The following is a 17,308-nucleotide window of genomic DNA, read 5'->3' as shown; positions in this document are numbered from 1 at the left end:
TTTCTCTCTTTCTTGGCGCAGCCCTATCCCTCTCTTTCTCCTCATATCTCGCGGTGCTTGGCGAAGCCCTGCTGGATCACCACGCTCCTCCACCACCACCACGCCGTTGTGCTGCTGCTGGATGGAGTCTTCCTCAACCTCTCCCTCTCTCCTTGCTGGATCAAGGCATGGGAGACGTCACCGGGCTGTACGTGTGTTGAACGCGGAGGTGCCGTCCGTTCGGCACTAGGATCTCCGGTGATTTGGATCACGACGAGTACGACTCCTTCAACCCCGTTCTCTTGAACGCTTCCGCTTAGCGATCTACAAGGGTATGTAGATGCACTCTCCTTCCCCTCGTTGCTGGTTTCTCCATAGATAGATCTTGGTGACACGTAGGAAAATTTTGAATTTCTGCTACGTTCCCCAACACCGGTGCACCAAGCGCGGTGGCACTAGGAGTACAGGCAGCCACTGTCGTACCCCGATGTCACGCTGTCGCACAGTTGGCATCTGGATCCGCAGCGGATCCCGGTGCCGGCTGTTCCGCGTACCAAGCGGGCACACGACGACGAGGTGCGCAGGCGCCACGTGCAGCTCACGCCGGAGCAGCGTCGGTTGCCAGAGTACGCCACCAACTCCCCTAACTGGGAGGCGTGGTTCGCCCGCGAACACGAGGAGCAACGGCGCTCAGGTGTCGACGCCGTCCCTCGCCGTTCCCATCGCCGCCACCGCAGGTAGAGCCGGAGGACATGGAGGCGGAGGCGGAGTATCAAGCCGTCCACGAGGAGGCCCTACAGCACGCGCTGGAGGCTAGCCGCCTCGAGGAGGACGCGCACTGGGATGGGCTAGAGCAAGCCCTTGCCCTGTCGGCGGCAGGGGACTCCGTCCACACCCCGCTCTTCATGCCGCCACCGCCACTGTCGCCGCCCATCTAGCCAAGCCGGAGCCGGAGCCGACGCGTAAGCGCTCCCCGCCTCCACCCACTTGGCCGGAGGAGGCCTACTCATGGACGGGCCAGTACTGCGAGTGGATGAGCGTGCCTTCCGTCCACTTCGCCGCGACGCCGCAGGAGGAGGTGGCCCACCTCGAGCGATGGAAGGAGCACTGGCTACGCCAGGAGCAGGCCGACGGCGAGGAGCAGATGCGCTACGAGGCCATGCTCCAACGCGATGCGGAGGCGCTCCGGCTCGAGGAGGAGGAGGAGGAGCGTGCACGGCTGGCCGCAATGCCGCTGCCCCAGTAGACGCCGGAGGAGGCTGCCCTGGCAGCGTACCAGGCGTCGTTCAGGTGAGCTGGCCCTGTTCCGGTCTTCATCGACCTCACCGACGACGGTGGCATCGATGGAAAGGGCAAGAGCAAGGCCGATGACATCTAGGGTAGTGTGCGGGATGGCAGCAGGCGGGCGCAGACTTTTATTTAATGTTCTATTTAATGTTTATTAGATTTAGGTGGCCTTTGGCCGGCGTTTGATCAGCCACTTTTATGTTTAATTACGTTTATTATGTTTACTAGTAAACATGCCGATTTTTTATTACTAATAATTAGTAATGACTTAATTACGATAGTGGGAAAGGGTTAGCCAAAATCTGAAAAATAGAAAGGACGCGAGGGAAAACAGCGTCCACAGCTGGACGCTATTGTGCAGAACGTCCGGTTTGGACGCCAATACAAACAACGTCCAACAAATGGTTTGGTCTGCACCCTAAATAGATTAAACCGAGTCGTTTTCCTCTAATAGACGGATGTTATGTCTCCATTAAACCCTAGTACGCATGGATTCGTCGCTCCTCAACGTCGCCATGTGCTAACCAGCCTCCAACACTCACATCTCTAATCATCACGGCATCTCTATCTCTCTTGTTCCCCGCTCACGGTTAAGATCCTCCAATCTATCTCGTGGTTGGCGCATATGATTTGGGGTAAGGTCGTTTTGCATTCCGTTGGTTTCAGTCTTTGTTTAATTGACGCATGTGATTTGTTGAAATTTGGACACAAAACCATATGATGACTAGTATTCTGGGAAAATTCCATTGAGCTTAGCGCCAAGGAGGAGTGACATAGCTTGAAAGGATTACAACCCATGTCTGGCATGTTACAAAGCAGAACCATGAACTGTTTTTGTTGAGCAAAAAGAAAGAAACATCTAGTCAGTTACACTTCTAGGTCGGTGCAGATGTTCATAGCATATCAGCATATGATCCATTCTAATTTACTACTTGTGAAGAACTCCTTGACCGAAAACTGGGAGCTTGACTTGCATCTTGTGTTGTCCGTCCTCCATCTCCTATGGCTTCTTCAACCTTGAGATATGTTGTAAAACCTCTCCCAGAGTAATTCCACTCATTAAATACATCGGAGTTGCTTTCCTTTGGGGGACTCGGTGGGTGAGAAATATCTGACACCTCATCATCAGATGGGATATCTTCGATATTCAGCGGCAATCTAGCCTCAGCGAGCATGCTTCATAGCATAGGCTCCATGTTCAGATCCATCAGGTTTCCTACACAAGACCTCAATATAGATCTTCCTATCTTCTTGCATCCAGTAGTAGTAGCACATTTGATCCCCTATGCAGCATTCTTTATCTCATGTAGGCTCTAGAAGAGACAATACGAATTTCAAATCATGTGATTGTAAATGTGTTGCAAAGAAATAATTAAAATCTTGCACACACTTACAATGTGAGCCAATGGCGGGCCGCTAGGCATGTAGCCGGTCCATTCGATGCTATCTCGAGGATATGTGATAGGTTCATTTAGGCCTCCTAAGCATTGAGAGTCAAATAATATTGTGTACATACCATTTTGCTGGAACCAATGTCTATTATCAGGTAAACTAGCTACATCAAAGTGAATGTCCTCTGGCCACACTCTTGCTTCAACACGATTGTATTCTTGAACATAATTCGCATGGACTAACTCCCAATCATTCGATTTTCCTGCAGAATGCTTAATTTTTCGAAGTCTCCGAACCTCTGCCTCGCCACGTGGAAGAGAAGGTGGAATGGGTTGTCTTAATCCAAATTGTCGCATCACCTTATGTGGATAGTGGAACTCCACAATCCAAAAATGCATGAGCAGTACTCTAGCAAACCACCAATAAGAATCTTGATGAACTTCGAAAGGCATCTGCTCTAGAAGATCATCATATGGTTGCCAATCAACTACACCTTCTCGAATCAAATCAATTTGATTTCGATAATATTCAGTACCTATATATTTGATTGCAAGTTACTAAAATTGTTTGTCATACCACAAATGATGTGTAACAAATTTGGTGAGAAGAATAAAACCAGCATTGTGAGGGACATCAAACGCATGTGCAGCACACCACTTTGCTCCAAAAATAGGGTTATAAGCCAAGTGTACTTCGTGTTCATCTTCTTCTTCATCAGGTTCATCTCCTTCTTTGGGCTTCTCGAAAATAACTTTAGGGCGACCAAGTGGCAAACGGGACCAAGACCATAACTGTAGCAGCAATAAAGGCCCTGAAATTTCTAGTCTCCCCTTCTTAGCACCCATGCTCAATTGTCTATACAACACAGCAAGAGCAGCTGCTCTCCAATTATACTCTGTTTGTTGTCCTAAATCCTGCATAAATTGGAGATACATGGTTGGGACTCCATCTCCAAATGTATCAGTAAAGACTATGGAGCCAAGGATATCTAGAACAAGTGCTCGAGCATGCCAATGAATCTCCCTATCCATTGGATTATCCGGCAACACATGGAAGCGTTCCCGCAGTTTACCCAAATTTAGAGAGTATTGTGAATTCCTAACAACAATATTATCATCGCCTTTTCGCCTTTTTTTGTTTCATGTGTTGTTCATCCACAGGAATCCCAAACAACCTCTCAACTAATTCTGACCATTGTGCATCAGCTTTGCCAACAAGTGGTTTACCCTGGATAGGCAACCCCCACCAACAACTGACATCTTGCAACGTAATAGTCATTTCTCCTACAGGTAGGTGAAAACTATTTGTCTCGGGCCGCCAACGCTCCACCAATGCCGATATCAAGTATTTGCCGACATTGATTTTCCTCATCTTAGCAATCTGAAAAAAACCAAGGTTCTCTAAAGCTGATGTACATAGAGGATCAAATGGGATGCCAACACGGTGACACCGTACATTCAAGCAAATGTTAGGCTGCATCAATACACACAAAAATTAGTCTTTATTTAACCACTAAGTCTAACAAATGACATGCAGAATCACTCACATTTTCCCAAGTTTTGGATATTTTGTGCTGGCTGTGAGGCACCCATAGCAAATCACTGAAACATCCATTTCTATCCATTTCAAAACCCTGTTACAGCATAAAAGGAGCGAGTAAATGTTGAGGTAAAATATCAAAGCAATCATTTGAATTTATTCTTCACAATCTACACTGATAAATAAAGGTCAAACAATCTAATGTTTTCAGCTATGCCTAGGCAGTAAGTGAAATTAGTAAAGCTACAACAAGATGCAATCAATGGTTTGGGCGATGTACAGAGAAGCAGTGGAGAGAAGAGAGAGGGACGACCACCTTCGACCGACTTGCTGATGTAGCCGCGGCGGCGCCCTCAACCCACCACTTTGGCCGTGAGGAGGTTGGGGGTAGCCGTGAGGGTGTGGTCATCGGGGATGAGCCGGCGGTTGGGGAGGTCGTGAGGATGTCGGCAGCGACGCCGAGGCTGAGGCGGTCCGTGGGAAGGTGGGCGGCGGGGATCAGTCGGAGGCCAGGGCCGGCCGTGGTAGGCAGGGAGATGGAGGTGGGAGATGGGGACGAGATGGGTGTGGAGGCCAGGGCCGGCCGTGGCAGGCAGGTAGATGGATGTGGGAGATGGAGACCAGATGGGTGCGGCGGCCGCCAGTCAAACCAGATAATGGATGCTAGCAAAAACAGCGACCACACTAGGACGTTGTTAGCATCTGCGTCCTTACTATTTTTAAAATTTGCATGTATGCTTTATTACTTTCGTAATTATGGAAATATTAATTACTATTTATAAAACAATCGGGTAAACATGCCCGTGCGTTGCAACGGCATAACAAAAAGCACCCGATCCCAACGCACATGTCCATGCTCTTTATTTCAATGTGTCACCCCATCTATGTCACCGCTTATCCTCCCCCGGTCGAGATCTCCTCTGTGTTCTTAAGTGTGATCATTCAATACGACATGGAAATACCCCTTTAGCAAAGAAAAATAGACAGGATGTCGCTTTATTTTATCGCATTGAAAAAGACTATCCATATCCTATGTACCTAACATTTCTAGGGGATTCTGTGTGAGAAAGCACGGATATTTATTTCATTCCATATCAGTATATTAGTAAATTTGTCACATATACACTGTTTGTCGAACCAATTCCAATAATATCTATAGACATGCATATCTCTGGAAAGAAAAGGAACACACACACATACAATGGAAGTGTCTCAAGGGCCAAACTGTTCTGGAAACTATCATAGCAGAAATCATATTTTTCTAAATCTGGACTAAAAGGGGATGCGCGCACACTTATCTTGGCTTGATCAGCTGAACAATCAGATCTTACTACTCGACATTGGTATTGTTTGATGCTTCCCATCGAATATCAGGCAATTTGTGATTCACCTTGCCCTAGGGACTCGACATCCCAGCTATCTTGCTCTGGCAGCTTACTGGTAGCAGACGAAAATACTTGGATGCCTGATCTGGAAGTTGTTCCAAATTTGTACAGCTCCCTAGGTGGACTCATAGAAGGTTGAACAATGTTTTATTTATCAGTTATAGCATCCGTAAACTTCAAAGAAAATGCATAAACAAAATCTACCTCATTAGGTGCATCCTTTTATGATTCGTGGCAGTTAGGTGAACACAGACACTAGTAGAAAACGGAGTTTTAGCGCCGGTTCGTAAGGGCCTTTAGTGTCGGTTCCATAACCGGCACTAAAGGGTGGTCACTAAAGGCCCCCCCCCTTTAGTACCGGTTCGGCACGAACCGGCGCTAAAGTGCCACCACGTGGCGTGAGCTCGCGCCCTGCTATGGGGGACCTTTAGTACCGGTTGGTGTTACCAACCGGTACTAAAGGTTTTTTGTTTTTGAATTTTTTTGTTGAAAATTTTGCAAAAAAAATTTGATTTTTTTTCGATTTTTAATTTTTCTGAATTATTTGATGATTTAGTCTCTAATCACCTCTCATAACTGCTCAAGTGTGGATCACTCATTCCAAATCGCCTGACTTCCCGGCCGGTCACCCATCCTCTCACTCCCTCAGCCTGAGCACGCTTAACTTCGGAGTTCTATTCCCCCTACATTCCAAGTCTGCACTTGTTGTTTTCCTGACAAATGTAAGCTGTCAATCCTATTAACCCTCAGTAGTTTAGCTTGAGCATGAAGTCACACGTTTCACCGTTTGAGTTTGAAACTATTATTCTAAAAACAGTAATTATGTATTAACACTAATATTTCTTGAATAAGTAGTTTGACCATAGTTTGACCACAGTTTGACCAGATTTGGCCAAAATTCAAAAAAACTGAGATACTTATTTAGTAACACTAATAGTATTGCGTAATTATTTAGTAACACTCTATATTTCTTGAATCAGTTGTTTGACCGGTTTGACAAGATTTAACCAAAATTCAAAAAAACATAAATTAGAGCATATATTTTTTTCCTTTTACAATTTTGTCATTTCAAAAATTGTCCTAAACCCTAATCCCGGGACTTAAAACGTCGGAAACTCTATGCTAAACAGTAAAAACTAAGGTTTAAACCAGAAAACCTAACCCTAAACTTTGAAATCTAAACCCTAGCACTAAACGCTAAAAATGTCTAAAAAACATCTAAAACGCCCAAAAACTCTATTTTCCCTTTGGGATTTTGTGATTTTAGAAAATTGTCGAAACGAGAAAACACGGTTCAAGAAACAGTATGGGTTGCTAATAGGGATCAGCCCATCACCCAACCCCAGCATCAACCAAACACGGTTCAAGATATCAAGTGATGGCAATCTTGCCATCGTAAACCATGCCGCCAACAATGAATCCATTGTTTGCTCCTCTCACATTGTAAATAATAGGACACACATCAACACAAACAACACTAGTGTCGCTGTTCTCTTGAACAGTGGAAACCTTGCCTTCAAAGAGAGCCCGTCATCTGACCTACCGGTCTGGCAGAGCTTCGACTACCCAACAGATGTTATACTTCCTCGTGCAAAGTTTGGTCGGGACAAGGTCACTGGTTTCAGTCACCAGGCCATCTCAAAGAAGAGCCTGATTGACCCGGGTCTTGGCTCATACTATTATGAACTAGAACAAACCAAGGGGCTCGTCCTCAAGCGCCACAACCCCTCGGTAGAATATTGGCTTTATGCATCCTCCACAAAATCATCGTTGAATCTTGTACCAATGCTCAAGGCAGTGCTAGATATGGATCCTCGCACCAAAGGTTTGATAAATGCAACATATGTTGATAACAACCAAGAGGAGTACTACATGTACATATCGCTTGATGAGTCGTCTTCCTTTTTTATCTTACTGGATATCTCTGGTCAGATAAAGTTTAATCTTTGGTCAGAAGCTAAACAATCTTGGCAAACCATATATGCCATACCCGATGATCCCTGCATTCCTCCTGCTACTTGTGGACCTTACACGGTCTGCAATGGCAATGCACATCCATCATGTGACTGTATGAAGAGCTTCTCTCAGAAGTCACTGCAAGATTGGGAATTTGAGGACAGAACAGAAGGATGCATCAGAAATAGACCATTGCATTGCACTAGTGACAGAAACATCACAAGTTCAACGGACATGTTCCATCCCATTTCTCAAGTTACATTGCCCTACAACCCGCAGAGCATAGTCGTTGCTTCTACTCAGAGCAAATGTGAAGAAGCTTGTCTCAGTTCCTGCTCCTGCACTGCTTATTCCTATAACAATAGCAGATGCTATGTCTGGAATGGGGAATTGCTTAGTGTAAATCTTAACAACGGCATTACTATCACTTCTAAAGATGTTCTTTATCTCCGTCTTTCTGCCAAAGATTTCTTGCCAAGTTTGAGAAAAAACAAAAGAAAACCAAACGTTGGAGTTGTTATTGCCACAAGCATTACTGGGTTTGGGTTACTCATTCTCCTGTTCTTGTTACTGAATTGGAGGAACAAATTCATGTGGTGTGGTTTGCTGCCATTATACTATGACAATCAAGGTAGTGTTGGCGGGATTATAGCCTTCAAATATACTGATTTAGTTCATGCTACTAAAAACTTCTATGAAAAGTTAGGTGTTGGAAGTTTTGGTTCTGTATACAAGGGAGTGTTAAGTGACTCGAAGACTATTGTAGCAGTGAAAAGGCTTGATGGTGCCCGTCAAGGAGAGAAGCAATTCAGGGCTGAGGTGAGCTCAGTTGGACTTATCGAACACATAAACCTAATCAAATTGATAGGTTTTTGCTGCGAAGGTGATCACAGATTACTTGTTTCAACGGACCAATCTTTTTGTTCTGCAAATTTTGATATATTATATGTATTTTTCTGAATTACGATGATTTAGTTATGATTTTTTCAAGTTTGGAAATTGCCCTATAGTCCCGGTTTGTGTCTCCAACCGGGACTATAGCTTAGACCCCTTTAGTGCCGGTTCGTCGCATGAACCGGTACTAAAGGTTGGCCCTTTAGTACCGGTTTGTGCCACAAACCGGGACTAAAGAGGCTCGTGGGGCCCCGGCCTGACGCCAGCCTGCCACCACCCCTTTAGTACCGGTTCGTGGCACGAACCAGTACTAAACGTTCAACACGGACCGGCATTAATGCAAATCCGTTCGAACCGGCACTAATGGTATCATTAGTACCGGGCCAAAATCAAACCGGCACTAATGTGCTTCACCTTTGACCCTTTTTCTACTAGTGAGAGATAATAAGAAACATATGAAACTGGCTTTTTAAACTTGCATTATTGCAGTATGCAAGAAATTGATGTCTGATGATATTGTCCCCAAGTGGTCTAGGATTACTTGATAATCTAAGAATGCACTAAGTGATTATGTAGAGAATTATAAATTCACCAAATTCTTAATTCAGTATTTTAATCAAACAACATTTGTCAATTTTGAACTATTTGATATTGTTGATTGTGCGTAAGTCTATTTAGTTAGAGAAGGTTCAGCAAATTCCTGTTATTACCTTGACAGTGCCCACAGCTGGACAGAGTTAATATTTTTCGCAAGAAATCTCTGTTATAAATGGTCCAAATTTATCTATATGTATTATGTATATCTCCAACAATAGAAAAAACATTTTGGTCCTCTTCCTCTCTAGCAAATCTTCGTCGGTGATAGGGATATGCCAATGACCTTTCTCTGATTTCTGAGTTTCAGAGGTAGAGGGTGGAACAATTAGAAAGTCAACAAAGGGCTAGATGAATCTGATTGAAAAACTAAAAACAACAGAATATCTTGTTGTGCATAAATCATCAATTATATGCCCAATTAGTACTGTCCAGTTAAAGGTCGAAGCTAGAATTATAGATCTTACAACTGTACTTCAAAAAAGAACAATTCAATGTCAGACTTTTATCATTGCTAAATGTCAGGATCTCATATCATACAATCATAATCCTCCTAGATTAGGATTATACCAAATTAGTGAACGAATAAAATAACTACAATTTGGAGCTTCAAGTAAAGCAAACGGTTAACTTAATTCTCTAGTCGACGGCCATGTTGGTACCTGAAGAATCACCCTCCCCCTGCTGTTAGTTCAGCACTTTGGTCCCAAGTTCTTGGCGCAGCATCCGATCCCAAATCTCCAACCTGGTAGCCAATTCTGGTCAACAAATAGTAGCATGGAACACTTTTCCAACTAACTTAGAATCAGATAAGAAGACATGCTTACCATGTTGGCGTATATGACACTGGAACCACCCATGCAACCATTGTCTAGATGTGTCTCTTTCGGTTCAAAACTGTGAATTTCAGAGATGCGCTTCTCTGAAAGCATAAAGATGCCATATCAGACTCAACACCTGGCTCAACAGATTATACAGTTCGGTGCAAATATTTATACTGCTTTCATGTGCAAATTCAAGTGAGAGTAGTATATTGGTAATCCATATTTCAGATGGAAACAGGAAAACGGAAGTGTGATTTTAGAGGTGAATACCTTATCCTCCACCTCGTGGATAAAACAGTCGCCGTCAGATGCATGGTGAAGTGGTGGCCACCATGCGATCAATGCAAACAGAAACAAGCACACCACTGCCCATCATATTTGGAGGTAAATATACAGTAGTGCTCTCCGGCGTTCATCCTTTCTTCTGTGTTTTCTTTTCACTTCTTCTTTGCCATTCTGGTTCTTGTCAGGCGACATGAAAAATCAACGAAGGGAAAAACTAAACAAAGTAAGAAAAGGGGCAACAGATGCCATGGCATGAGCTGTGAGCACAACAACTCATCTCACCGAATTTTTACAGCTTGGTCGAGTTTTCACTTGGGCCCCCTTTTCACCACATGCCGACATCATCATTGGCTGCGCGGCGGTGTCGGTGGCGGTGGCGCGGCCACAGAAGGCACCCCGGCGGTCGGCACTGCCACCGCAGATGACGAAGTGGGCCACCGACCGTGTGCTGGACGCCGGCACGCGGTTCTCCTCTCACAGGAACTCCCTGGAGCACGCCCGCTCCATCTCCCGCTCGTAGTCATGCACCAACATGTCCGTCGAGGCACCCTCCTCGTTCCGAGCCCGCGCCAGCATGCCCGCGGTGTAACCGCTGACATCCGACCCGGCGACGACGCCGCGTACCTGCCATCATCAAAACCGAACGAGATTCAGGAAGCTGCTTCTTTCACTCGAGCAAGAAATCTAATTCCCCCAAAACTAAAATTGGATCTTGGATGCCTACCCGCGCGGGCCGTCGACGAGGATGACATCCCAGGCGACGTCGTAGAGTGGTTGGGGAGGTCGTTGATGACGAGGCGGCAGGCGGAGAAGAGCAAGTTCTGGACGGGGCGGCACTAGGCGGCGCACACGGCCTCGAGGAGGTCCGGGAACCCGCGGACCGTGGTGGTGTAGGCCACCTATTAGGCCTCCAGCCCCGGATGCGAACACGCACCCGGCAGACCGGCTCCGCCTCCCCGCCTCACCGCCGCCTTATCCCTGCAAGAAAAACGTCACCTCAAATTAGCCACTAAAAAGGATAGCAGGTTGAATACTCCAAAGTGCAAGGTCCTTTTTATAAAAACGAAATGTTTTCTCATGTATCCACTTACATAGGGACGGCAGTTTAATTCCTAAAAAGAACAGGGACCTGTTTGTAAAACAGCCGCGACGTTGAACCCGACAGACTCAACCCGTGCTTTATTATTAGGAAAAGATTTCGTGCAACTTGTTTCTTTTTTTTTCATGCCGGAACATTTGAACGGTCAAGCCGACCCATTTTAAAATACGGACGCGGACGTCCGCCTGGCCGACCCAAACGGACAAAAAGCGGACAAATTGTGCGTCCGTTTGGGTCGCCCCGTTGGAGTTGCTCTTAGCGGCTGCTCTTGAATGCGTTGATAGATTGACAGGATTTTGTTCAGGGAAATGCCAAGGTGAAGCCATACCAGAATGCCATGCCTGTGCGCGCATCACAAAGAATCTGGTCCTGGTGATTTAATCCTGAATTCTGGAAACAAAATGGGGCTGAAGGCAGATCGCCATGTGTTTTTGCATGACTTCTCTGTTTTCTGATCATCTCTTTTGACGGTAATGGTTGTTCTCGGTTTTAATGCACATTGCATTTTTTACTGTAAGACTACAGAAATGCAATAAAAAGGAAAAATATTTGTAGTCACGGGCCAGAACTAAACAGGAGAAGGCAGTTTATACCACTGTAGAATGATCGTGGTGTGTCGCCGCGTGAGGCCCTCTAGTAAAGAAAATATAGTTTTGCTAAAGCATATCTAGAGCTCGCAAACCTCAATATACGGTTAGAGGGAGGATGCCAAAACTCGACGTTTTTGCCTGACTCAGACCCATTTCATGGCCTATAGCTCACCGTTTTGGGGTCCCGGGAGATTATCATGTTCGGCAACCCTCAAACAACTAATAGAGGGAAGCTGCCAAAACTCACATTTCTTGTCAATTTGGAACTGTTTCGTGGGCCCATAGCTCACCTTTTTGGAATGTGTACATTCTTATGTAGTTCTTATTTAAATCTCTACGAAGACTTATATTTAGGAATTGAAGGAGTATAAATTAGGTGCAACGGTAACATCAAATACCCAGTGCATTATATACTTTCTCATATGGTCCATGCACGTGGGAGACTCTCACATGTATGAGCTCGTGCACAATTTTCTCATGGCATTGGCATGCAACGTACTTCTTTGCTAGGGAGCTAGCTAGACGTAAGATGCACTACATGGAATGGCGCGCTTCGCTGCGCTCAGTAAAACTGGAGCTACTCAATTAAACTCTCCTCTGTTCACAGGTTGCGTATAATTAAGAACTACTGCAAATGTATCTTGGATGTAATTTGAAACATCAAATTACAATAAGCAGTAAGGTAAATAGGTCTCATACACAATTCAACGAAACTAAAATCAAGCTAATAAGTAGCATAATTACCATGTGCGTATACAACAGCTCACAATTCAGCAATGCCGAATATCTTTTTTTTTTGGAAGAAAGAGAGCTTAATATATTACCAAGGGGGAATATACTATATACTATTAAATAGTTGATCCCCAATAAGTCTAATTCTCTCAACATGCGGCCTCCCATCTCACCAACTGCGCCATGTCAGCATCCACTAACACTATTTTGCAACCGCATGCAAACCACATGCATACTCTTTGTTCACACATAGTGCAAGTGTGAAACATTTCTACATCAATAATAGTAGCTCTTGATTTAGATCATTTTTATACATAGTACTTCTGAAATTAATCTTTATTCTGGCCGCAACGTGTGGGAAAATCACCTAGTATATTAATATATAGTCTCTCGGTTCTAGAATATATGGTGTTTCGATTTTCGTTCAAAGTCAAACTTTGTATGTTTGATCAAGTTTATAGAATAAAATATCTACATCTACAATACAAAATAAATAAAATATGAAAATATTTTTTGTGAGGATCTAATGATACAAATTTGGTACTATAGATCTCAGTATTTTTTTCCTCTAAAAACAAGGTCAAACATGCACATGTTTGACTTTAAAAAAACTGATACACCTTACATTTTGAAGCGGAGGGTTCATAAGAGATATTCTGCATTGTGGAGGTAGGTTGTAAATGTTTGCAATGCAGAATGTCTGTTCAAGAACAGACTTGTTGCCTAAAGGAACTAAAACATATGCCACCTTTTTAAAAGTAGGTGAACCAAGTTTTTACAAATGAGAAGAATAGTGAGCCATCAAATCTCAGAATTTTGCAAAAAGGCACATGAAGATAACCAACAGCCATATCCTCAAATCCATATACCAAAGACATAAAATTGCAAGCCTGCAAATTATTATCATTCACTCATAGGCGCAGACTTGCTAGTTGTACGCGAAAAAACTAACATCGGCAGTTCATATTGTAGCATATACTGATCCAACTACAATATACTAAAATGAGTATATAGTCTAAATCAACACTGAATGCTGACAAAATAAAAGTTTATCACCAATCAGAACTAGCTGAAGATCACGACACAAAAAAAATAGGTTGACAGAAGAGAAACTCAGACCTTGTTGACGTAACACGTGGTATCTTATTGGAGCTGGCCAGCACATGACACAAACTATCACAACGGGGAAAGGAACAAAAAGTGCATCTTCCACACCATGACACAAACTAGCAATGTTCTCCATGCCTCCGCTCTACATATTATCACTCGGGCTTCTCCTCTTCCACACCACTCCTTGGTCATCCTCCTTTGTAGCTGCAAACAATGATACTCTCATGGCAGGCCAAGTTCTCGCCGTCGGGGGCAGGATCGTCTCAAGAAATGGCAAGTTCGCGCTTGGCTTCTTTCAGTTCCAGCCAGCAAGCACCATCAGTAAGTCGTCCTACAACACCACATCTCCAATCCCCAGCTTGTGGTACCTTGGCATATGGTTCAATAAGATCCCAGTTTTCAAACAGTATGGGTTGCTAATAGGGATCAGCCCATCACCAACCCCAGCATCAACCAAACACGGTTCAAGATATCAAGTGATGGCAATCTTGTCATCGTAAACCATGCCGCCAACAATGAATCCATTGTTTGGTCCTCTCACATTGTAAATAATAGGACACACATCAACACAAACAACACTAGTGTCGCTGTTCTCTTGAACAGTGGAAACCTTGCCTTCAAAGAGAGCCCGTCATCTGACCTACCGGTCTGGCAGAGCTTCGACTACCCAACAGATGTTATACTTCCTGGTGCAAAGTTTGGTCGGGACAAGGTCACTGGTTTCAGTCACCAGGCCATCTCAAAGAAGAGCCTGATTGACCCGGGTCTTGGCTCATACTATTATGAACTAGAACAAACCAAGGGGCTCGTCCTCAAGCGCCACAACCCCTCGGTAGAATATTGGCTTTATGCATCCTCCACAAAATCATCGTTGAATCTTGTACCAATGCTCAAGGCAGTGCTAGATATGGATCCTCGCACCAAAGGTTTGATAAATGCAACATATGTTGATAACAACCAAGAGGAGTACTACATGTACATATCGCTTGATGAGTCGTCTTCCTTTTTTATCTTACTGGATATCTCTGGTCAGATAAAGCTTAATCTTTGGTCACAAGCTAAACAATCTTGGCAAACCATATATGCCATACCCGATGATCCCTGCATTCCTCCTGCTACTTGTGGACCTTACACGGTCTGCAATGGCAATGCACATCCATCATGTGACTGTATGAAGAGCTTCTCTCAGAAGTCACCGCAGGATTGGGAATTTGAGGACAGAACAGAAGGATGCATCAGAAATAGACCATTGCATTGCACTAGTGACAGAAACATCACAAGTTCAACGGACATGTTCCATCCCATTTCTCAAGTTACATTGCCCTACAACCCGCAGAGCATAGTCGTTGCTTCTACTCAGAGCAAATGTGAAGAAGCTTGTCTCAGTTCCTGCTCCTGCACTGCTTATTCCTATAACAATAGCAGATGCTATGTCTGGAATGGGGAATTGCTTAGTGTAAATCTTAACAACGGCATTACTATCACTTCTAAAGATGTTCTTTATCTCCGTCTTTCTGCCAAAGATTTCTTGCCAAGTTTGAGAAAAAACAAAAGAAAACCAAACGTTGGAGTTGTTATTGCCACAAGCATTACTGGGTTTGGGTTACTCATTCTCCTGTTCTTGTTACTGAATTGGAGGAACAAATTCTGTGGTGTGGTTTGCTGCCATTATACTATGACAATCAAGGTAGTGCTGGCGGGATTATAGCCTTCAAATATACTGATTTAGTTCATGCTACTAAAAACTTCTATGAAAAGTTAGGTGTTGGAAGTTTTGGTTCTGTATACAAGGGAGTGTTAAGTGACTCGAAGACTATTGTAGCAGTGAAAAGGCTTGATGTGCCCGTCAAGGAGAGAAGCAATTCAGGGCTGAGGTGAGCTCAGTTGGACTTATCCAACACATAAACCTAGTCAAATTGATAGGTTTTTGCTGCGAAGGTGATCACAGATTACTTGTGTATGAGCACATGTTAAATGGGTCTCTTGATGGTCATCTATTTAAGAAGAGCAATGCAAATGTTGTGGTCCTGAATTGGAACATCAGATGTCAGATAGCCCTAGGAGTTGCTAGAGGATTGTGATACCTGCATCAGGGTTGTCGTGAGTGCATCATACACTGCGATATTAAGCCGGAGAACATACTTCTGGATGAATCATTTGTTCCTAAAATCGCAGACTTTGGGTTGGCTGCGTTTATGGGAAGGGATTTTAGCCGAGTTATGACTACATTCAGAGGGACTGCTGGTTATCTTGCCCCAGAGTGGCTTACCGGAGTTGCAATCACACCAAAAATTGATGTTTATGGCTTTGGCATGGTACTTTTGGAAATCATATCAGGAAGGAGGAATTCCCCAATAGAAATACCATACAACACTAGAAGCAGCAGCACCAGGTACCAGAATGTTGAGGAGTATTTCCCTGTGCAAGCCATCAGCAAGCTTCATGGTGGAGATGTCAAGAGTTTGGTGGATCCACAGTTGGATGGTGACTTCAATTTGGAAGAGGCTGAGAGGGTTTGCAAAGTTGCATGCTGGTGCATCCAAGATAATGAGTTTGATCGGCCGACTATGGGTGAAGTGGTCCGGATTCTCGAGGGTCTACAGGAGATTAATATGCCCCCAATGCTGAGACTACTTGCAGCTCTAACAGAACAGTTTGGTGCTGTAACTTCAGTGTAATATTAATAATTCATAGGGTGCTTCACATACGATCGATGTTATTCATCTTTGTTTCAGCAACTTCTCTTTAAAATTGTAATCTGGAGTGGAAGGAATAAAGGAAGAAGGCAAGCTTTCAGTTGCTAAACCATCTGTTATTTAGGTTTTTGTGTTCTGAGTGCGTGCTACTAACAACTTCTCAGAAAAGCGTCGCTGAGTGATGTGTTGAGCATTATGAAGTTGTTGATTTTCTTTCTTCTCCCACAAAAAGGTTTGTTTTTTTACTTGCTGCTCTCGTTTTTTTTTCATATTTCCTGTTCTGACAATAGTGGCAGCCTGTTCTATGGGTGCTCTGCTTTTGTTGGTGTATAGATAATGTAATTAGAGGAATCTTTAGGGTCTAAATGTAAATTGTACAAACAAATATAAATCAGAATACAGAGAAGGGATCGGGGAGGAACGATCCAGAATTTCTCCAAATGCTCTTCACGCTCCCTCCAATCCCTAGCTCAAATCCCTCGAATCTCAGACGATTTTTAACATGGCGTCGGAGCAGGTTAATCCTGTGTGATTTCGACCTTGGTGACGGCTAATTGCGGTGCTGTGTCGCCGTGATTTACTGCCGTGCGCACTCGAGCTGCCGCCAAGACCTGCGGCATCATCTGCAAGGTACGGCACGGAGTGCTGCGACCAACCTAAGGTAGCCTGTTGAACTGCCTCCTGGTGAATCTGTGCTCTCGCGGAAAAATTGCTGGCTGCCGCTGTGCCGTCCCTGTCCAAGCAGTAAGCTGGCTTCTGTAGTTAATTGATAGTGGTACTAGTACTTGTGGCTGCCGTTGAAGAACCGTGATTAGTGCAGCCGGATAGCTCATCTTTGCCTAGTCACCAGATTAAAATACTTGTGCAGTCTGTGTGCATTTGAGAGCAACCGGCACAGTTATATCTACTTGGCTAGTACCAACTCTGCTTTGTACTCAGCTCGTAC

The 17,308-nt window shown here is 44.3% G+C and overlaps 2 pseudogenes; both read left to right on the top strand.

Annotated features, from left to right (window-relative positions):
• Positions 1-1,012: 1,012 nt before the first annotated feature.
• On the top strand, positions 1,013-8,936 carry LOC125532556 (annotated as a pseudogene).
• A 4,854-nt stretch (positions 8,937-13,790) lies between these two features.
• On the top strand, positions 13,791-16,471 carry LOC125542918 (annotated as a pseudogene).
• The last annotated feature ends 837 nt before the right edge of the window (positions 16,472-17,308 follow it).

The sequence above is a fragment of the Triticum urartu genome, chromosome 1 (genome assembly GCF_003073215.2).
Source record: "Triticum urartu cultivar G1812 chromosome 1, Tu2.1, whole genome shotgun sequence".
NCBI classification, from domain to species: Eukaryota; Viridiplantae; Streptophyta; class Magnoliopsida; order Poales; family Poaceae; genus Triticum; species Triticum urartu.
This window is presented reverse-complemented; position numbering and strand designations above follow the sequence as displayed.